Source organism: Phascolarctos cinereus, unplaced genomic scaffold (genome assembly GCF_003287225.1).
Source record: "Phascolarctos cinereus isolate Bilbo 61053 unplaced genomic scaffold, phaCin_HiC Scaffold_726;HRSCAF=1367, whole genome shotgun sequence".
NCBI lineage: Eukaryota > Metazoa > Chordata > Mammalia > Diprotodontia > Phascolarctidae > Phascolarctos > Phascolarctos cinereus.
Window position 1 is genome coordinate 305,206,628 of NW_027556098.1, and position 11,846 is coordinate 305,218,473.

The window sequence follows — 11,846 nt, forward strand, 5'->3', positions numbered from 1 at the left end:
CAATAGCTGGTGAGTAATTTCAGGTGGGAAAGCTACCCTGTGCAATGAAGAGTGTGGCTGGTCCTGGGTCTCCTAATTGAAGCGTGTGTCACACTATTATTTTTCAAAACAAGAAAATTGCAGCTGGGTCTGGTGAACATTGATTGTAAGCGAAGTGCTACTAGGAACAATTAAAGTACTCTGAAGGTGAATTTCATTAAAGCTGCCTTAGTGCAGGAGTTCTGGTCCATGCCAAAGACCCTCTGGTAAATCTCATTTTCTTCCATCAGTGGTAGGGGTAAAAGGAGGTCTCTCAGCATCTAATGAGGCCTTGGAGAAGCTGGTTAAGGTCTAGAGAGGGAAAAAATAGCAATTCCACACATTTCCACTGCTGACTGCCTGAAGGAATTTGAAATAAGTTTTCCATTTAGTACTAAGGCAGAATAGTTGCTATTGCTCATGTCAAAAGAGCAGTCATGGGCTTCAGTTAGAAGTACAGAAACAGGATAAGCCTGTTAGTTGGCAATTCCAGGAGTCTTGATGAATTGTCATGTGTCAGAACCATAACTAGGGTGGTATAGGGTGCTAAACTTAGAAGGTGTTCATAGCACTTCTAGTCCTTTATCATATTAAGGTGAGACTTTTCTCCTCTCTCTTTTAGGTTCCTCCCGCATCTCTCTGATGCATCCCCAGAAGCAGCCCCAAACCAGTGTCTTGAGATCTCACTATCATCCCAAAGGAGTGCTCGCCCCTCCTTCTCCCCAGACTGAGTGTGCCTTTTATGCTGATTGGCTGGGGACACAAAAAATCCTAGTCGTAGCTCTGAGTGGTGGCAATGAGGACGGACAAAAAGGGAGTGGATACCAGAAATACCACAGAGGGGAAATTGAGGACTTGACAATAGACTGGGAGACAATCTCAAGAGAGAAGGAAAAATCCCTTCTTGGTTTTCCTTTTTTCTTATACACTACAATTTAGGTACATTGGCCTATTTGGCAATCTTTGAACATAACACTCTATCACCTATCTCTATGCCTCCATCTTGGCTCTCCTCCATGAGTAGACATTCTCTCTTCTCATCTCTGCCTCTCAATTTCCCTAGCTTTCTTTGAGACTGCTACCTCCTTCAGGAGGTCTTTCCTGATGTCCACAGCTGCTAACACTTTCCCTTCTCTGATAACTTTCATTTATTGTGAATATTCTCTTATATGTACCCAATTTTTTTTGAACACGTTGTCTCTTCCATTGGAATGTAAACTTTCTGAGGGGAGAGATTGTTTTTATCTTTAGCACTTAGTGCTTGGCAAATAGTAAGTGCTTAATAAATGCTTGTTGACTGTTATTGACTGACTCTGAGGTTTCAAGTCTGGGTGACTAGGATGATGGTAGCATTAGCAACAGACACAAGGAAGTTGAGGTAAAGGGAAGGTTTGGGGGGAGAAGATGAGGAGTTCAGTTCTGGACATTTTGAGTTTAAGCACTTGGAAAAGTGGAATTGTAGCTTTTGAGGGAGGGCTAGGTCAGGGGGATATAATTTAAATTTGTAAGTTTTCTACTGTTGAGATCGAGTTGAATTGAATTGAATTGAAGCCATGGAAGTGGATGAGGTTGTAAAGGGAGAAGAGGAGGATGCCAAACAGAGCTTTTGGGAATACCTATATGTAATGGAAGAAGAAAAAGGAACCAAGCAGGGATATTGAGAAGTAGGAGTATCATAGGATAATGTAGAGTTATAGGGAATCTCAAAGACTATCTAGTCCAATTCTTCCATTTTATAGGTAAGAAAACTGAGGTCTATAGATGTAACTTGTCCAAGGTCATGAAAGTAGTAAGCATCAGAGATGGAATTAGAGCCTAGGATCTCCTGGAACAGGACCATCAGAGCCAGTAGAGAAGGAATAAAGAAGAGGAAAGAGATAGAGGTAGGTGGGGGTCAACTACGTCAAATGCTGAAGAAAGGACTATGGGAACTAAGAAAAGACAATTGGATCTGGCATTTGTGACACTGTTGGTGTCCTTGGAGAAAGCAGTTTCAGTGTGGTGGTATAAATGGACCCATATGGGAAAGGGGTTGAACGGTGGTAAGGAAGTAGAGACACCGAGAGAAAAAATAATTTTTGAAAAATTTGGCAGTGAAGGAACTGATAGCTCGAGGAGAGCTAAGTGAAGGGGAAAGGGATTTTATTTCAACCTTTTTTAGGCTAGGGAAGAGCTCAAAACACTGGTCCCCATTCATTTCTAGGTGCCTCATTTTAGAAAGAACATGGATAGGTAGGTTCAGAGTCAAATGGGGATGACCACAATGGCAAAAGGTCTGGGTATGATGCTATATAAGGACTTATACAAGAAATTGGGGATGATTAACCTGAATAAGAATAAACTCAGGGGGACATGATAGGTATTTTCAACTATTTGAAGGATTGTCATATGGAAGAGGAATTAGACTTATTCTACTCAGTTCCAGGCAGTAGGACTAGGAACAATGAGTGTGTTGATGTTTCAGAGAGGTAAACATAGCTTCTACAAAAAGTAAGAACTTCTTAATAATTTGAATTTTCAGAAGTGGAATGGGCTATGTTGGGATGTAGAGACTTGCACTTCACTAGAGTTCTCCAAGGGAAGGCTAGGAGGCTTGCCATGAGAGATGTAGAGCGAATTACTGTTTAGGAGTAGGTTAGACCGGAGGCCACCAAGGTCCCTTCCAACTCCAAGATACTGTAATTCTGTATTCAAAAGCAGAAGCACATAGTGAACATAAAACATACTGAAAAAGATAAGGTAGAAAACAGTGGCAATCAAACGGCAAAGTCAAGCAAACCTATTTGCTGTTGGGAGTGGGGAAGTTGTTGTTTGGCTTGTGAGACAGATTTCTTAATAAAAATCCATGGATGAAAGAGGTTTCAAAAGAGTTTAGATTATCTAATCTTAACTGCCAAGAAAAAAAAGTTTGCTTCTACATATATAAATGTTTGAATTATTGATATTTTTAAATCAGACACATTCTTTGCCACCATTGTGTCCTTGGCATTGTTCTATGTTTGTTTGTTTGGGTTTTTTCAATAGGCAATGGGGTTAAGTGACTTGCCCAGGGTCACACAGCTAGTAAGTGTGAAGTGTCTGAGGACAGATTTGAACTCAAGTCCTCCTGACTCCAGGGCCAGTGCTCTATCCACTGCTCCACCTAGCTACCCCTCATTGTTCTATGTTTCCATGAGCCTTTCCACACTTGGTTTTTTATTTTTATTTTTATTTTTGTTTTTGTTTTTGTTTTTTTGATGAAGAGAGATCAACCCCCTAGTGGATGCATGTGAAACTGCTTCCCTAAACATTCTATTTGCTAGGATGGTACAGAACTAGGAAAACATTTTCTTTCCGGGAAAATGCACTTGTGATAATGACAATCCAGGGTAAAAGTTTTTTTTTTTTGAATTGTGGCTTCTCCTGGCAATACTCTGCTTGGCTGTGCAGATGCTGCTTGCCAGCTATCTGTTACTCTCTGACTGGCACTAAGTGCTCAGTGCGTTGTTTCCTAAGTACTGGGAAATATATAAAGCAAGCCAGTGTGTGGCTTTAAAACAGATTTCCTCATGAAATTCATTTTTTTCTAGCCATTAGTATAATAACTGTAATCAATCTTCTCATTTCCAAAGCACAGGATCCCTGTATAGCCAATTCTCAGTTGTGTGAAATAACATATGCCAATCAGACAAATATTGTGTTAAATTGCATTAAACAACAGTGACAAATGGCATATTATACACACATTAAAGTAGTGTTCCTTATTAAATTCACACAGCATTCAGGGGTGTGAGATTAAGGTCCACCATAAAATGAATGAGCAGTAGGGGTACCCTAATAGAATCCCAACTGAGCCCTGGAAATGCCACACCCACCATACAATAATAACAATTGCCAACATTTGTATAGCACTTCGAGGTTTGCAAAATGTCTCGCACATACTAGGATTGTAGATAGGCTAGATTTAGAATGTGAAGGAAGCTTAGAAATCATCTAGTTGAGGAGCCTCTTTTTAATAGATGAAGAAACTGTGGCCCAGAGAGACACAGGCAGCAGTAAGTGATAAAGCCGATATATGAACTCAGGTCCTGTAATCTGAGAACTACAGACAGGAATGAAACAGTCCCTGTCTTCAGGGGGCTTATATTCTATAAGGGAAAAGAACATAATCATGAACAAGGACATACAAAATAATTGATAAATGGTCAAAGGATATGAACAGGCAGTTTTCAGAGGAAGAAACTAAAGCTATCTGTAGTCATATGAAAAAATGTTCTAAATCAGTATTGATTAGAGAAATGTAAATTAAAACAACTCTGAGGTACCACATCACACCTATCAGAATGGCCAACATGAGAAAACAGGAAAATGATAAATGTTGGAGAAGATGTGGGAAAATTGGAACACTAATGGTGTTGGTGGAGTTGTGAAATGATCCAACCATTTTGGAGAGCAATCTGGAGCTATGCCCAAAGGGCTATGACATGTGCATACCTTTTGAAGCAGCAATACCACTTCTAGGTCTACATCCCAAAGAGATCATACAAATGGGAAAAGGACCCACATGTACAAAAATATTCATAGCAGCTCTTTTTGTGGTGGCAAAGAATTGGAAATTGAGGGGATGCTTATCAATTGGGGAATGGCTGAATGAATGTAATGGAATTAACTACTGTGCTACCAGAAAAGATGAGCAGGCAGAATTAAAAAAAACAAACAAACTTGGCAAGACTGAAATGAACTGATTCAGAGTAAAATGAGCATAACCAGGAGAACGTTGTATACAGTAATAGCCACATTCTGGGATGACTGACTTTGATAGACTTGGCTCTTCACAGCAACATAAGAATCTAAGACAACTCCAAAAGATTCATGATGGAAATTGCTATCCACACCCAGAGAAAGAAATATGGAATCTGAATACAGATGGAATCATACTATTTGCTCTCCTTTTCCTACGTTGTTTTGTTTTATTGCTCCATTCTCATGGTTCCTCCCATTAGTTCTAATTGTTCTTTACATCATGACTAATGGGAAAATATGCTTAACATGAATGTATATGTATATGTATATGTATATGTATATGTATATGTATATGTATATGTATATGTATATGTAGAGCCTATATCAGATTGTATGTCATCGGAGGGTAAGGGGAGAGGGAAGAAATGGGAGGGGAAGGAAATTTAAAACTCAAAATTTTATGGAAGTGAATGTTGAAAACTAAAAATAAATAAATTTAAATTAAAAAACCAAAATAAAGGAGAGATAATTTAAAAAAAATCACAACATATTAGACCACACTGCCTCTGCATTCTTTTAGATATTAGACTTAAAAGAGACTTTATATGCCCTATAATTCAACCTCCTTCATTTTGCAGAAATGGAAACTGAGGCTCAAAGAAATTAAGAATGAATAAGTGACTTTTTAAAAAAAAGTACATTATTAAGCCTTCACTATGTTCCAGGTACTATGCTGAACACTACAGATACAAATAGAAAAGACAATGAGACAGTTTTTGATCTCAAAGAAGCTTACATTCTAGTGGGAGGAGGCAATACCTACAGCCAGGGAAGGGAACTTCATTCTAGGAAATTTCAGGAATGATGAGTTGATCCATAGAGCAGACCTGACCTTTCCTTTTTTTTAAATTTTTTGTTCACGTTATTTATTTTATTTTTAATTTATGGAATAAAGCAAGCATTTACATAACATAGTATAATAAAAAAGATGATTGCACATGAAACTACAAATCTGTTATGTTCAAATTGCTACTCCTTTTAAATATATAATAAAGTTATCATGTAAAGTTCTTTTTTTCTTTTTTTCTTCCCTTCCCCCTTCCTGCCCTAGAGATGGCTGTCATTAGACACAAATAGGTGTATAAATATGTAATATTATTCCATACATACTTCTATTTATCAGTTCCTCCTCTGGATGCAGAAAGCATCTTTCTTCATATGTCCTTTATAGTTAATTTGGATTATTTATGATAGTCAAAATGACTTACTCAAAGTTGTTCTTAAAACAATATTGCTGTTACTGTATACAATGTTCTCTTGGTTCTGCTCATTTTACTCTTCATTATTTTGTGTAAGTCTTTCCATGCTTTTCTAAGATCATTGAGCTCATCATTTCTTATAGCACAGTAGGATTCCATCACAATCATAGATCGTAACTTGTTCAGCCATTCCCCAAGGCAGTTTTCCAATGAAGAAATCAAAACAATGTATAGCCATATAAAAAAAAATGCCCTTTCCAAAAGTAATGGTAATATTGATTTGGTTACTGTGCCCAGAGCTGGAGGTGGAGGTGGTGAGGTTTATTTGCCCCAAAGCAAGGTCGAATGGTAAGGTGGTTGGAGTGTACTGTTGGAGGGGGTCAAACCATTCATTCTCTGATTGGAGACTGGGTTGGGTGAGTACGGCCTCACTCAGTAGATGAGATGCTCGTTCCTAGAGTAGAAGTACCAAAGCAGCCCAGATTAACTCCCTCAGGGACTGAAGTCATGGACTCTGGAAGCCTGGGTGCTGATTCATATAAGGAGCTAGAAAAGAAAAAAAAAGGTTGGTTGGCTTAGGTATGACTTATCAAAGGGCACAAAGATAATAGGTGAGAGGGCTGAGATTTGATTTTTTGTCCTGTGACTCCAAGCACTCATTCTACTGTGCCGAGCAGCATTTAATTTGATTCTCAGAATCACTTTGTGAGATAAGTACTGTTAATATACCCATTTCGCAGATGATGAAGCTGAGGCTAAGAGAGGTTATTTGACTTTGCCTAGGGTCATGTGGCTAGTAAGTGTCTGAGGCAGAATTTGAACCCACTTCTTTCTAATTCCAATATACTAACACAAAGTCCTGGGGAAAGGAAGTCTAGAGCTCATCATTCATGCATCAGAAAGTCCTCCTGACTCCCAGAATGGCCTTTTTATATGACTACAGAGAGCAAATGTTTTCCTGCCTAGCTAAAGTGGCTTATGAAGGTGGGGGTGGGGGGAAGGGCAGGGAGGAGAGGTAAGACAGTCTCTTCAAGTTCCTTTTTTGCCCAAGAATAGTCTGACATCATGGCTGTTTCTCCACAAAGCCCAAACAAAGGTTTGAAAAGGGAAAAATTCAGTCACCTGGCTATTTTTCTCTTCACAATGTTGGAATGATTCATTGAATTGTGATTCCCTGAATTGACTGAATTGTCTGGCATAGCAGACAGACAACCTTCAGTTCTAATCTCTGATCTCTGAGACATCAAAAGGAAGTGAGGGGAGGGAGCTGGAGCAGCCTTTAATCTCATCTGGGCCCTGCCTGCCTGTCTCATGCTGTGCGGTTTGCAGTTAGCACAGACGACTTATTTGGCCTAGTATTTGTTATCAAATCAGGGATGCTCTTTGGACATCACCGGGTCAGGCCTTTTAAGTGGACACTTACTTGGCTGCACCCTCCAGGCCACCACAATGTGCACTTTGGTGTCCCCATAACACTTAGGACAGAGTGTAAATACATGGGGGTCACTTAGATGAGCTTGTTACATTTCTTTGTGTCTGGGTCGAGTCCCAAGAATTTCTAGTTTATCCACTCCGGAATTCACTGGGAGAGTCCAAGATCCTGCAATCTCTTCTTCTAAGTCAGCTCCCAGGTTTTTGCTATGGGATCCTTCTCTATGTCTGCAGTGAAGATTTTGGGAGATCCTACTTTAACTTCTGACAGTTACTCCAAAAGTAATGAATGATGACCCACCTGCTCATGGTTTCATTGCAGGGGTTAGAAACTGCTTAGTCAAAATGACCGAGATATTTCTATCCTAGGACCCAGAGGATGGCAGTGGAGGAAGATAAGGGAAAAGGGGAGAAAATAAAAGCGATATGAAGGAGAGAATTGAAGGGAAGGGAGAAGAAAGGAAAAGAAGGTGAGCGAGGAAGAAGAGGAGAAGAGAAGAAAGGAGGATAAAGGAGAGGAAGCAGAGGTACAAAAAGAGGGGTAAATAAAACAGTGGGTGAAATATGGCTATAACTAGGGTGGGGGCAATCAGGGCTTTTCCCAGGGTACTGAAATCTAGAGAATACGGCAATTTAAAATAATTTCAAAAGACTGTACAATTTAAAAACTTATTATATTTACATTTTGACAGCCCTTTCACTCCTTCAGCAGTGTGAAACAACTGAGATTAGCACCTAGTTAACAAGAATAATTAGTTAAATTGGGAAGCTTCCATATGGTACAGCTTTAGACAGGTGAGGTCCTCCCCAGCTTGGATTCCCTTCATTAGGTGTTGGTCTCTCCAACAGTGACCTCATTGCATCCTGGGGTCTCCCCGACTGGACCAATGTCCAAGGAGCTTAACTAATTCTATCTTAATTACTTCTTATATTATTTTTGCATCATTAATGATGAAGTTGACTGAAGAGCTTTTGGGGGGAGGCTGCTTGCTCAAAGCATCAACTTTGGGTTAGCTCTGGGTAGAAAAACCAGGAGGAAAGGGAAGAATAGGAGGGAAGAAAGGAGAGCATAGAAAGACAGGGAAAGGAAAGAATAGGGTGAACACAAGGGAGGGTGGGGACAATGAAGAGGAGAATGGAAGAAAAGGAAGGAAAGGAAGAGTGAAGGGGGAAGGAAGGGAGGCAAGGGGGTAAGAATGGTAAGAGGGGGTAAAGATGGAGAGGGGAAGGTAAGGAAGAGGGGTAGAGAGGGGTGGAGAGAAAAGAGAGCAGAATGGAGAAAAGGGAAGAAATAGAAAAAAAGAAAAGAAGAGTGAGGAGAAGGTGAGAGAAGGAAGGAGAGGAGACAAAGTCACTAGCACAGTTAGGTGAAACATGGAAATCGAGCCTGTGCCAGGCTCATCCGCCAGCTTATTTGCATCCAAAATGAGAATCGGAATGATGGGAGATGATGTTCACAGTTTATGGGCAATTACATCTAAATACCACACTCACTCTGTCAGTTCTTCACTGGAGCTGTAGACAGGCCTGTTCTATGACTCTGGGACAAACAGGCGGCTGTTCCACTCTGATTGGGGGAAGAAAGGGACAGTCAGGAGGGGATGCTGGCATCAAAAGCCAAGTGGGATTGGGGTGGCAGTGCAGCCCGTGCTATAACCATGCCCCCCTCTACTGCTAGGGGCCCGGATGGCCTCTTTAATCTATTCTCATGTATTTGGCAAGACTTCCATTCCCCCCCCTCCTTTATCTTAACCTTCCCTCCCCCATACATCCTCAACATCCACGCCTTCCATTAATTGAGTCCTTCTGATTTGGGATTTAGCTCTGCCCTGCAGTTAATGGGTCTGGGTCCCAGAGCCTGGGGCTGCCTCTTGCAGTTCCCTAGCAACCAGAAGAGAAGGAAAAGTGCAGGGTCTCATCACCACAAGATGTTAAAGTCATTAATATTCATTAGCAGTAGCTGTATTTGGCTGCTAGGAAATGTTCTGAAGAGAAAATCATGAGTAGAGGGAATAGGAGATGGAAAGGAGGAACATGCAAGCATATTGTGTAGTAAACTTGTAGGCTACACACATGTAATGGCATGTCTGTATTCCTACATGTGAATGTGTATGTATTCATGCATATGTACTATATGTGGATTTGTGTGCAGGGCCAGCTTTACCCTGATTGAGTTTTACAGGGTGAGGAGAAGACCCCCTCCCCATCCTAAATTCTGTACCCTGTGGCTCATTGATAGTGTCCCTAATTTCATCATTAGCAATTCATTCCTTTAACTTCTCCCTATGGTCCTTTAAAAAATAATGTTGCATATCCCAGAACTATTTGTAAGTCCCTGACTCATTGGCATGAAACTGTTTGATGGGAAGCTTTTCTCTGACAAATGAGCTTGAGAAAAGGGAGGGCCAGTTCCTGGTGCTTGGGTTGGGAAATCCCCAAAAGAAGAGAAAAATAAGAAAGGAGAAACTTAAAGGCATTGTAGACAAACATCCCCCACTTCAAGATATTACCTCATGCAGCCCAGGGGATATGTTAACCTTCACCCTGGCTTTTTCCTTTACAACTACAACTCGGTCATAAGGAGATATTTTGAAATAACTTCAGCTGAGTGTATGTGTTGGGAGGTGGTGGGGGCGGAGTGTGTGAAGATGTGTTAAGAGATGACTGCTCCTGGGTGTGGTAGAGGTAGATTCGATGCAGTGCATGTACATCATGAGGTTGCACAACTGGGAGGCCAAAGTATTCAGAGGTAGCAGGGGTCTGGGTGAAGAAGAAGTCCTTGAGTCGGACATTGAATTTACTGGGAGAAGAATGGAAATGACCGGGGCTTCCAGAGATGACAGCAGCAGGGGAGAGAGCCATTTTTAAAGGAGGAGAGAGGGCGGCGGAATGAGTGTAGTGGAGAGAGGGTTTGAAAGTGTCTGTGGGGAATACGGATTGTCCCTTTTCTCCTGCTGGTCCTATATATGTGGGGAGGGTGGGGGATGGATGAGAGGGGAAGCCAGCCTCAGACTGTGGGCTAAGAGAGGTGGTGTCTTTAGAAGAATGTTGAGACTTCCTTGTGTGTTAAAAGATTGAATGAATCAGCGAGGAGATCAAGATCATAGGGACCATGGGGTTAGTACCAGAAGATACCTTGGAGATCATGGCTCTGGACAGGGAGTCAGGAGGACCTGAGTTCAAATCTGACCTCAGAAATTGACTAGATCTGTGACCCTGGGCAAATCACTTAACCCTGTTTGCCTCAGTTTCCGCATGTGTAAAATAAACTGGAGAAGGAAATGGCAAACCACTCCAGTTGTCTTTGCCAAGAAAATCCCAAATGGGGCCACAGAGAGTCAGATACAACTGAAACAACTCAACAACAACAATAACAACAACAAAACAGGGATAATAATAGCACTGTCTTCCAGGGTTGTTGTGAGGATCAAATGAGATGATAATTGTAAAGTGCACAGTTCATAGCACATATAGGCACAACATAAATGCTTTCTCCTACCCTTCCTCCCTTCCTCCCTCAGGTAGTCCAGCCTTCCCCCCACATGTACACACACACACACACACACACACACACACACACACACACACACACACACACACATTTTACAAAAAAGGTGGTGAAGTCCAGATAGGTAAGTCAACTTGCTTCAGGTCACAAAGGTAAATACATGGCAGAGCCAGGATTCTAACTCATGTACCCCTTTAACTCTTAGCCAAGTGACCTTTTCTCTATACTACAACAGAGGAAGTTTCTCAAAAGCCACAGTGGACATGTAGGGTAGAGATTAGTGACTGGGTAGAGGGTTAAAGCTGAGTTTATTACAGGGAGGGGGAAGGCAATGGCCAGTGCTACCAGCAGCAAGCTACCAGCCTGTGCTGACCCCAGACATTCCATAGGGTATAGGTCTCCAGGCCAGGTGGTTTGATAGGGGTGTATGTAGCCTCTTTCACCCAAGTAAAAAGTGTTCCTGGAAGAGGGGCATGAGAGTCATGGGACACAGATGGAGGGTGAAGTGTCTGGAGGTTAGACAGCTGGTCCAGGAGGGAGAGTTCGGTGGAGGCACTCTCTGCCCTCATGGAATCACCTGGAAAGTTAGTTTTTGAGGCCCAGCCCTAGTGCTTTATACTAGTTGCTACATTGCCTGAAACCTATGTCTAATGAAGGCTCCTTTTGTCTCTCTGGAGAGGGAGAGCTTCAATAAAGGCTTGTGGGTAAGCCTAAGGCAATTCATCTCTGGTTCCCCTTTGATGGTTTCCTCCCTTGTATGGGCCTCTATAGCAAACAGTCGGAATAAAACAAAAACCACTTTATCTTTATCTGGAAATAAAGCCTGCAAATTAACAAGGTTTAAATAGAGTAGAAAACTCTTGAGGGTAGTATTGAAAGTTGGCTAGTTTGTGATGAGGCAGAGGAGG

The 11,846-nt window shown here is 41.4% G+C and overlaps 1 long non-coding RNA gene across 4 annotated transcripts in view; it reads left to right on the forward strand.

Annotated features, from left to right (window-relative positions):
- Window positions 1-2,873, forward strand: part of LOC144458202 (uncharacterized) — an 83,531-nt gene extending 80,658 nt beyond the window's left edge. For all 4 annotated transcript variants that reach the window (XR_013487766.1, XR_013487765.1, XR_013487767.1 and 1 more), the window contains one exon: window positions 641-2,873. This is a non-coding gene — a long non-coding RNA (uncharacterized LOC144458202). The remainder of the gene's footprint in view (window positions 1-640) is intronic.
- Window positions 2,874-11,846: the final 8,973 nt, after the last annotated feature.